The sequence below is a fragment of the Myxine glutinosa genome, chromosome 3, assembly GCF_964187855.1.
Source record: "Myxine glutinosa chromosome 3, kmMyxGlut1.1, whole genome shotgun sequence".
Taxonomy (NCBI): domain Eukaryota; kingdom Metazoa; phylum Chordata; class Myxini; order Myxiniformes; family Myxinidae; genus Myxine; species Myxine glutinosa.
The window spans coordinates 16,584,411-16,594,840 of record NC_136263.1 but is presented as its reverse complement, the minus strand read 5'-3'; the positions used below and the strand labels follow the sequence as shown (position 1 = coordinate 16,594,840).

The 10,430-nt window shown below is 45.0% G+C and overlaps 1 protein-coding gene across 1 annotated transcript in view; it reads left to right on the top strand.

Annotated features, from left to right (window-relative positions):
* The first annotated feature begins 4,705 nt into the window (after positions 1–4,705).
* The window catches only part of LOC137423802 (catenin alpha-2), a 220,929-nt gene continuing 215,204 nt past the window's right edge, over positions 4,706–10,430 (top strand). Inside the window, exon 1 of the mRNA XM_068111318.2 lies at positions 4,706–4,967. The gene's annotated coding sequence lies outside the window, so the exon portion shown is untranslated. The remainder of the gene's footprint in view (positions 4,968–10,430) is intronic.

The following is a 10,430-nucleotide window of genomic DNA, read 5'->3' as shown; positions in this document are numbered from 1 at the left end:
AAGACCTGGAGGGAGGAGAGGGATTGAAGGGAGTGTGGGAGTTTGTTCCACAGGCGGGAGAAAAGAGGAATGAAAGAGTGAAGGTGAGCAGAGAGCCGAGATTTCGGCAGTTTAACCATCAGAGGGTTGCTGGCAGATCTTGTGCGACCTGTAGGAATATTTGGGGGACAGAGCACAGAGAGAGCTGGGGGAGCAAGGCCGGAGAGGAGTCGGTAGAAGACAGGACGTTGCTCAAATTTGGAACATATTACCTCAACGTAGAAAGCGTTTACTTCGGAAATTTGCAGCCGATTTCGTCCAGTAAAAGCCGAGAAACGCATTTCTAGTCCCCGTGTAAAAGCTGCATAATACAGAGAAAGCGTGTAAATACAGAGAAACTCCTTTTTTCAAGGGAGGGGCGCTTTGTGCTTCCATTTGATGTGTATATATATATATATATATATATATATATATATATATATATATATATATATATATATATATATTGTTACGGTTCTCCGCTGCCCTACTTCCCCGTATCAAGGGGGGATTAATCCCCTTGTTCTTTCTGGGCTTGGTGAACCGAGACTTGAAACGCCTCTTCCGGGCAAAACGCAAAGCAGGGTTTCGGGACCAAGTCTCGCTCATACCTAAATCTCTGTGCCACCACGGGAGCGAGGAAGCAAGCCTCGCACGAGCCCCATGTGGTTTGGGTACGCCGAGCGGATTGAGTACCACGTGGTCCATGCAGTTTAGGTAGTGGAACCCGATTCGAGCGGTTCTATTTGTACCATGCTTAGCCAATGAGGAAATCACAAGAACGATCGAATGGAAAAGGAAGAACACAGGTTTAATTATTCCCGCACGTATATACAATGATCGGGATGCAGAGACACAGAGCAGCACTTAGACAGTCTTATCTTATCGCCCAGACTCGGGCCCGTCACACTCACACAGGGAATTGCAGATGGGTCGATGTTCCAGCCAGACGCGTCGACGTGGTCATCCAGGAACGGCCCCGACCGGCTCTCCACGGTCCCAGCACGTCCCACGAAGATGGCAGCAGGCGGTGGAAGGAACCTCGTAGCGCGTCTCCCGAACAAAAGCAGCCGATGAGGTGGAACGGCAAATGCGCGTCTCTCAGCGCGGCTGGCGGTTACACAGCCATTATCACTCGCGTGACTTAATGCACTGTATGCGGATCGGCCTCCAACTCAACCGAGCGTCACTTTATAATAGCGCGTATTCCGGTTCATGCACGTCTTTCTTCACCCACGTATCTCTCACAGTCCTTGGACGCTCTCAACTCCTTCTCGTCAACGATTCCTCTGGGTTGGTCAGTGCGCGCAAGTTCTCCCTGGGCAGCAGTCCTCTCGGGGACTTTGGGCAATGCTTATATAGTTATGCCCCTGAACCTGCTCGAAACCTCTCGAACCTTCTTACCACGCCCAGTGACGCAGTGCTGCCGCCACCACCTCTGAGCCCTGATTGGCAGCTCATGCTTACCGTCAGCGCCTCTGCCGCCCCTCATTCGGTTCCGCCCCGACCCTCCTAGGCCTGCCTCCTTTTAATTCGCACAAAATGAACCAAAGTCAGCGCAAAGGGGCATGAGGCTAGGGAGTAGGACCTATTCCTACTCCCTAGTCAGTAGAAGTAGGACCTATTCTCCTGACTCTACTCAACGCAGAACTAACATAGGAAAAGGACTAAGCTCACAAATACTAAGAGATAACTACACCATCGCGAGGCTACATGTTGCTTGTGTGACTAACTATGAGGGGGAAATTTTAACCTTTATTATACTGACTGTACAAACCTCAAAACTGCAACACTATATATACTAGCTGAATGCACCTGGCGTTGCCTGGGTTCTTTTTGAATGAATTTAATCTTCTGTACATAGGTCGGACGTGAGCCCAGTATCAGTTAGTGCTCAACGATTCCTTATTCTTTCTTCTATCGGGCCCTGCGAGAGAGAATTTTGAAAGCATGTGTTGCAATCAGTCAGATATTCCTATTAAGTGCATAAGTTGGACTTAAAGAGAATTTTGAAAGAAGAAGAAGATTTATTGCGAAATGGGTCCAGCCTGGCCGAGGCAGCCTCGACCGGCCACGCCACCTCACCTATAACCTTCTCCGGGCCCGTCACGACATTTTTAGGTCTTTTTGAATTAATTTGCTACTATAATTCAGCTTTTACTCGCGGCCGTAGACGATTGACTACTATAATTCAGCTCAGCTTTTAATTGTGAAATGGGCCCAGCCTGGACGAAGCGGCCTCGATCCGCCTCGCCACCTTGCCTATAACCTTCCCGGGGCCTGTCCCGACATTTTTAGTTCTATTTGAATGAATTTGCTACTATAATTCAGCTTTTACTCACGGCCGTAGAAGATTGACTACGACAATTCAGCTCAGCTTTTAATTGCAAAATGGGCCCAGCGCGGCCGAAGCGGCTTCTACCGGCCTCGTCATCTAGCCTATAACCTTCCCAGGGCCCGTCCCAACATTTAAAGTTCTTTTTGAATGAATTTACTACTATAATTCAGCTTTTACCTGTGGCCGTAGACGATTGACTACTATAATTCAGCTCAGCTTTTAATTGCGAAATGGGCCCAGCCCGGCCGAGGTGGGCCTCGACCGGCCTCGCCACCTAGCCTATAACTTTCCGGGGGCCGTCCCGACATTTTTGGTTATTTTTGAATGCATTTACTACTATAATTAAGCTTTTACTCTCGGCCGTAGAAGATTGACTACTAATGACCCAACTGCAATGCTGCAATGAGCCGGCAAAGCCAAAGCCTCTATTGAACTTTTTCGCAATTGTTTATGCATACTTCCGCATCCGCAAGATGGCCGCCTCCATGGAGCGATTTGGTGCGTCAAAGCTTTGAAATTCTCAAAGGATCCAGCAAAATCTGGCTTTTCAACATAATACGCGTTCATTCACAACACCGGCTTCACCGGCTATAATTCAGCTCACCTTTTAATTGTGACATGGGCCCAGCCTGGCCGAGGTGGGTGGGCCTCGACCGGCCTAGCCACCGAGCCTAAAACCTTCCCGGGGCCCGTCCCGACATTTTTTGTATTGGAGGTTTCTTCCTATCTTTCACCGTTCAAGAGATTAGCTTGTGCAGCCAAACAAACAAACAAAAACTTTCTTTTATATATATATAGATACGAGCCGAAAGCACCCGGCGTTGCCCGGGTTCTTTTTGAATGCATTTACGACTATAATTCAGCCTTTACTCACGGCCGTAGAAGATTGACTACTATAATTCAGCTCAGCTTTTAATTGCGAAATGGGCCCAGCCCGGCCGATGCGGCCTCGACCGGCCTCGCCCCCTAGCCTATAACCTTCCCGGGGCCCGTCCCGACATTCTTGGTTCTTTTTGAATGAATTTACTACTATAATTCAACTTTTACTCGTGGCCGTAGAAGATTGACGACTATAATTCAGCTCAGCTTTAAATTGCGAAATGGGCCCAGCCTGGCCAAAGCGGCCTCGACCGGCCTCACCACCTAGCCTATAATCTTCCCGGGGCCCGTCCCAACATTTTTAGTTCTTTTTGAATGAATTTACTACCATAATTCAGCTTTTACTCGCGGCCGTAGAAGATTGACTACTATAAATTCAGCTCAGCTTTTAATTGCGAAATAGGCTCAGCCCGTCCGAGGTGGGCATCGACCGGCCTCGCCACCTAGCCTAAAACCTTCCCGGGGCCCGTCCTGACATTTTTTGTATTGGAGGTTTGCTCATATCTTTCACCGTTCAGGAGGTTAGCTTGCGCAGACAATAATAAAATAAATAAAATATTATTATTTATAAATAATAATAATAAATAATATACATAATATAATAACAATAATAATAATAATAATAATATAATAATAAATAATATACAATATATATATATATATATATATATATATATATATATATATATATATATATATATATATATATATATATATACGTATATATATATATACTGTATATATATTTAACTAGACCTATTGAATGTATATATATATAGTATATGCCTCACTCCAGCTGGTGCTGGGAGTTAAAAATATTGAACATGGCTTGTTAACATTATTACAATTACGTATTCCTTAAAAATTAAAATAAATTATATTTACTCAAAAGTATAAACGATGCTGATCTGTGTAAAGATCCGGGTGAGTATACAGTACTATGTACAGATAATCCTCGTCCTCATGGGGAACGCTTTGCACGTGTGACGTCACGTGTTCCGATCGGAATATTAAAAATCCACCTGAAACGTCACGAACCCACCAAAACCTCAAGCCTATACTTACCCACCATAATTGGTATGATTGAATCCTGAAATTAAGTAAACATTGGATTTGTAATTTATACCACAATATTTTCTTGTTGGAGACTTTTAATTTATTTGTATTCCTCAGATATGCAATGGAAAAAAAAACTTTCTTCATGACTTTTAAATTACCGGTTCAGAAAGTTTTAAGAATGAGACAATCACAATTAATACTAATAGTGCAAGACATGCAAAATAATATTATAACGAGCGTTATAAATAATAATATTGTAAATCGCGCCTCTTGTACTTTTGTGGCGCTCGTTGTGAATGTCAATTTAATCGATAGTTTATTCAACGTGAACACAAACATTGGATGACGCGCCATGGGAGGGATTCCCCCAAGCTAAGCCACGCCCTCATGTCGACATTTCCATATTCGGGCATAAGGCGTTGGCGGAAGTTATTGGAAGCTGTTTGCGGACGTTCATCAAAAGGCGAAACGGTCTTTTTCGGCACAAGGGTGGTGTTGTGCATCTCCCTCGGACATTAACTCGAGATACAAAGTGTGGTTCGATATATTATTCCGTGGTCGTACATAGGTGACCACACCCGGTAGGATTGTCCCCCCTTCACCCCTCCCCTTCCCCCCCATGCTGAAGGTTTACCCGGTTTTTCTGCCTCTTCGCGACGCTCAGCTCTGCCAGGTGAGAACAAGTTCTCTTCGCCTGTTCGGAAGTTGTTTCTGTGCATTGTCGTTTGTCCGTGGACGCTACCTGGTTTCCCGTGAGGTGCCCAGGTACCACTAGGCCCGGTTGGTGGGGCGAGGCCCGGCGCCATGTTACGGAGCCTGGGCCTCAAGGCATTGCCTAACAGAGCCTCTCGGATGGGATTTTAAACGAAATGTTGTTTGGTTGTTACGCCCGGCGTGTTGTACCGTAAGATTAACGGGTGGGACCAGCAACCTTTCATTCACAACTCGTTTTCGAGAGGGGGTCGGTGGGGGGCAGGTACCTGGGACAGACAAAAGCTCCTTCAGTATTCACTCGGAGGACTCGTCACGTTTACTCTTGTGTTTTTGTACGTTTGCTGCACATTTGTTTGTGATATCGTTCATATAAATTGTATAGTGTTTGTTTTTGTTTAACTTCAAACTATTCTGTGTGACGGGTTGTATTCACTCTCTCTCCGCGTGACGTTTACCTTCATACTTTCTCCACTCCGCCCCCCAAATCTGAAGATAATTACCCCTTCCCCATCCCTTCCCCATCGAATGTGTGGTTATTTAACCCCTTCCCCTTACCCTTCCCCATCTAATGCATGGTTATTTAACGACCCTCCCTTACCCATCTAATGTGTGGTTATTCAACAAACCTCCCTTCCTCATCTAATGCATGGTTATTTAACGACCCTCCCTTACCCATCTAATGTGTGGTTATTTAACAAACCTCCCTTCCCCATCTAATGTGTGGTTATTTAACGACCCTCCCTTACCCATCTAATGTGTGGTTATTTAACAAACCTCCCTTCCCCATCTAATGTGTGGTTACTTAACAAACCTCCCTTCCCCATCGAATGTGTGGTTATTTAACAAATCTCCCTTCCCCATAGAATGTGTGGTTATTTAACAAATCTCCCTTCCCCATCTAATGTGTGGTTATTTAACAACCCTCCCTTCCCCATCTAATGTGTGGTTATTTAACAAGCTTCGCTTCCCCATATAATGTGTGGTTATTTAACAAACCTCCCTTCCCCATCTAATGTGTGGTTATTTAACAACCCTCCCTTCCCCATCTAATGTGTGGTTATTTAAGAAGCCCTCCCTTCCCCATCTAATGTGTGGTTATTTAACAACCCCATCTTACCCCATCTAATGTGTGGTTATTTAATCCCTGCCCGACCACATATAATGTGTGGTTATTTAACCCCCTCCCCTTACCCTTCCCCATCTAATGCATGGTTATTTAATGACCCTCCCTCACCCATCTAATGTGTGGTTATTTAACCCCTGCCCTACCACATATAATGTGTGGTTATTTAACCCCCTCCCCTTACCCTTCCCCATCTAATACATGGTTATTTAATGACCCTCCCTTCCCCATCTAATGTGTGGTTATTTAACAAACCTCCCTTCCCCATCTAATGTGTGGTTATTTAACAAACCTCCCTTCCCCATCTAATGTGTGGTTATTTAACAACCCTCCCTTCCCCATCTAATGTGTGGTTATTTAACAACCGTCTCTTCCCCATCTAATGTGTGGTTATTTAACAAACCCTCCCTTCCCCATCTAATGTGTGGTTATTTAACAAACCCTCCCTTCCCCATCATGCATGGTTATTTAACAAACCACCCTTCCCCATTTAATGTGTGGTTATTTAACAAACCTCCCTTCCCCATCTAATGTGTGGTTATTTAACAACCGTCTCTTCTCCATGTAATGTGTGGTTATTTAACAAACCTCCCTTCCCCATCTAATGTGTGGTTATTTAACAACCGTGTCTTCTCCATCTAATGTGTGGTTATTTAACAAACCACCCTTCCCCATCTAATGTGTGGTTATTTAACAACCGTCTCTTCCCCATCTAATGTGTGGTTATTTAACAAACCACCCTTCCCCATCTAATGTGTGGTTATTTACCAAACCACTCTTCCCCATCTAATGTGTGGTTATTTAACAAACCACCCTTCCCCATCTAATGTGTGGTTATTTAACAAACCACCCTTCCCCATCTAATGTGTGGTTATTTCACAAACCACCCTTCCCCATCTAATGTGTGGTTATTTAACAACCCTCCCTTCCTCATCTTATGTGTGGTTATTTAACAACCCCATCTTACCCCATCTAATGTGTGGTTATTTAACCCCTGCCCTACCACATATAATGTGTGGTTATTTAACCCCCTCCCCTTACCCTTCCCCATCTAATGCATGGTTATTTAACGACCCTCCCTTACCCATCTAATGTGTGGTTATTTAACAAACCTCCCTTCCCCATCTAATGTGTGGTTATTTAACAAACCTCCCTTCCCCATCTAATGTGTGGTTATTTAACAACCGTCTCTTCCCCATCTAATGTGTGGTTATTTAACAAACCCTCCCTTCCCCATCTAATGTGTGGTTATTTAACAAACCCTCCCTTCCCCATCATGCATGGTTATTTAACAAACCCCCTTTCCCCATCTAATGTGTGGTTATTTAACAACCATCTCTTCTCCATCTAATGTGTGGTTATTTAACAAACCTCCCTTCCCCATCTAATGTGTGGTTATTTAACAAACCCTCCCTTCCCCATCATGCATGGTTATTTAACAAACCTCCCTTCCCCATTTAATGTGTGGTTATTTAACAAACCTCCCTTCCCCATCTAATGTGTGGTTATTTAACAACCGTCTCTTCCCCATCTAATGTGTGGTTATTTAACAAACCTCCCTTCCCCATCTAATGTGTGGTTATTTAACAACCGTCTCTTCTCCATCTGATGCTTGGTTAGTTAACAAACCTCCCTTCCCCATCTAATGTGTGGTTATTTAAGAAACCACCCTTCCCCATCTAATGTGTGGTTATTTAACAAACCACCCTTCCCCATCTAATGTGTGGTTATTTAACAAACCACCCTTCCCCATCTAATGTGTGGTTATTTAACAAACCCTCCCTTCCCCATCATGCATGGTTATTTAACAAACCTCCCTTCCCCATTTAATGTGTGGTTATTTAACAAACCTCCCTTCCCCATCTAATGTGTGGTTATTTAACAACCGTCTCTTCCCCATCTAATGTGTGGTTATTTAAAAAACCTCCCTTCCCCATCTAATGTGTGGTTATTTAACAACCGTCTCTTCTCCATCTGATGCTTGGTTTGTTAACAAACCTCCCTTCCCCATCTAATGTGTGGTTATTTAAGAAACCACCCTTCCCCATCTAATGTGTGGTTATTTAACAAACCACCCTTCCCCATCTAATGTGTGGTTATTTAACAAACCACCCTTCCCCATCTAATGTGTGGTTATTTAACAAACCACCCTTCCCCATCTAATGTGTGGTTATTTAACAAACCACCCTTCCCCATCTAATGAGTGGTTATTTAACAAACCACCCTTCCCCATCTAATGTGTGGTTATTTAACAAACCACCCTTCCCCATCTGTTTTTTTTTTTTTTTTTTTTTTTTTTTTTTTTTTTTGTATGCTGAATCGAGGCTCGTGAAAGAGCTAACATTTATTTTCACAAACAAATCAAACAGACAAACAAAATATATTAAAAGAGGGAGCGGAAGACAAGATGGGGAGAGAAGGGGAAGCACACAAACACAACATTTGAGAGCAGGGAGATGTGTGGGGGGGAGAGGGCTTGGGGGGAGGAGGCGTGGGAAGGGGGAGGAGGGGTGGGTGGGAGAAGTATAAAACACAAGGACACCAAGGACTTCCAGGACAGAAGTTGGTATTTCAAAGAAGTGGATTTCGGGTGAAATTAGCGGGGGTAGAAAAGATCAAGGTTTTGGATGGGGGAAGATAAGAGATGGTGGTGAACAGCTGTTTTAAAGACCTGGACGGTGGAGTGGGATTGAAGAGAGTGAGAGAGTTTGTTCCAGAGGCAGGAGAAAAGAGGCATGAAGGAGTGAAGGTGAGCAGAGAGTCTTGATTTTGGCAGTTTAACCATAAGAGGGTTGCAGGCAGATCTTGTGCGACCTGTAGGAATATTTGGGGGACAGCCCAGAGAGAGCTGGGGGGGCAAGGCCAGAGAGGAGTCTGTAGAAGATGGAAAGACCACCAAGCTGCCTGCGGTGAGTGAGTGAAAGGCCCTTGGAGTTACATTCATCGCGGGAGATTCCAATGATTCTGAACGCTTTGGTTTCAACAGCGTGAAGACGAGCTAGGTGAGACGCAGGAGCACCAGTCCAGAGGGGAGAGCAGTATTCCATTGAGCTGCGGATGAAAGCCTTGTATGTGGTGAGGAGCTCAGGTGTGCCAAGGAAGGACTTCGCATGATGGAGGATGCCCAGTCGGCGACTGGCTTTGGAGGCCAGATTTGAAATGTGGTTTTCCCAGGAAAGATCATGGCAGATAGTGAGACCCAAAAGCTTGAGTGACAGAACTTCTTGGAGAGGATTATTCAGAAAGTGGATGGGAGGGTTGTCCAGTCGGTCTTTTCGGAGAGACATCGTAAGAGTGTGAGATTTGTCAGGATTGAAAGACATGTTCCACTTGTTTGCCCAGTCTGTGATTTTGTCCAGGGCTGCAGAGAGTGAGGAGGCTGCAGACTGCCGATCTGAGGGATGAGGAATGGAGCGACAGAGAGTAGTCATCAGCAAAGAGATAGAGAGGATTTTCAAGCGACAAAAAGGGTTGGCGGCAGGAAGGGCATCCGACCATAAAACATTGCTTCAAAAAGGGGACCGAAAACCAACAACAACCACAGTCCGCGAAAAGGGCCAACCCCCGCTTGCGGGGAAAAAACAATGGCCTCTAAAGGTGGTTTCAGAGAGATCATTAATGAAGACCAGAAAAAGCACAGGGCCCAGAACACTGCCTTGGGGAACTCCAGCCTGAACAGGAAGAGGAGATGAGAGAAACCCATTCAGGGCCACATGTTGACTACGACTAGAGAGGAAGTCCGCCAGCCATGCGTGGAGATTTCCATGGATACCAAAGGAGGAGAGTTTGGTGAGCAGAGCGGGGTGCCAGACCGTATCGAAGGCACGTGATATGTCAAGGGAGGCAGCTCTAATTTCCTGTTTGGCATTGAGGACCTCCATCCATTGTTGAGAAAGCAGAAGCAGCATGTCCAGAGTAGAGTGACCAGGTAGGAAACCAAATTGATGGTCAGAGATCACGCCATTGGAGAAGAGGAAAGATTTCATATCCGAAGCAATGATGGATTCCATGACTTTGCTGATAATTGGGAGAAGGCTGATTGGTCTGTAGTTGCTAGGATCTGTTTTTGCACCTTTTTTGTGCAAAGTGGCGATGTTGGCTGTTTTCCAAGCAGATGGCAGATGACCTTGAGCAAAAGAGAGGGTGAAGAGAACAGAGAGAGGGAGTGAAAGAGCAGAAGAACAGGATTTTAGGACCCTTGGGCTGATGCCGTCAGGTCCAGTTGCAGAATCAGAGTCGAGAGTAGTGTAATAATGTTGCTTCTGGGACACCTCCGTTTAACATGGGAAATCCCTATCT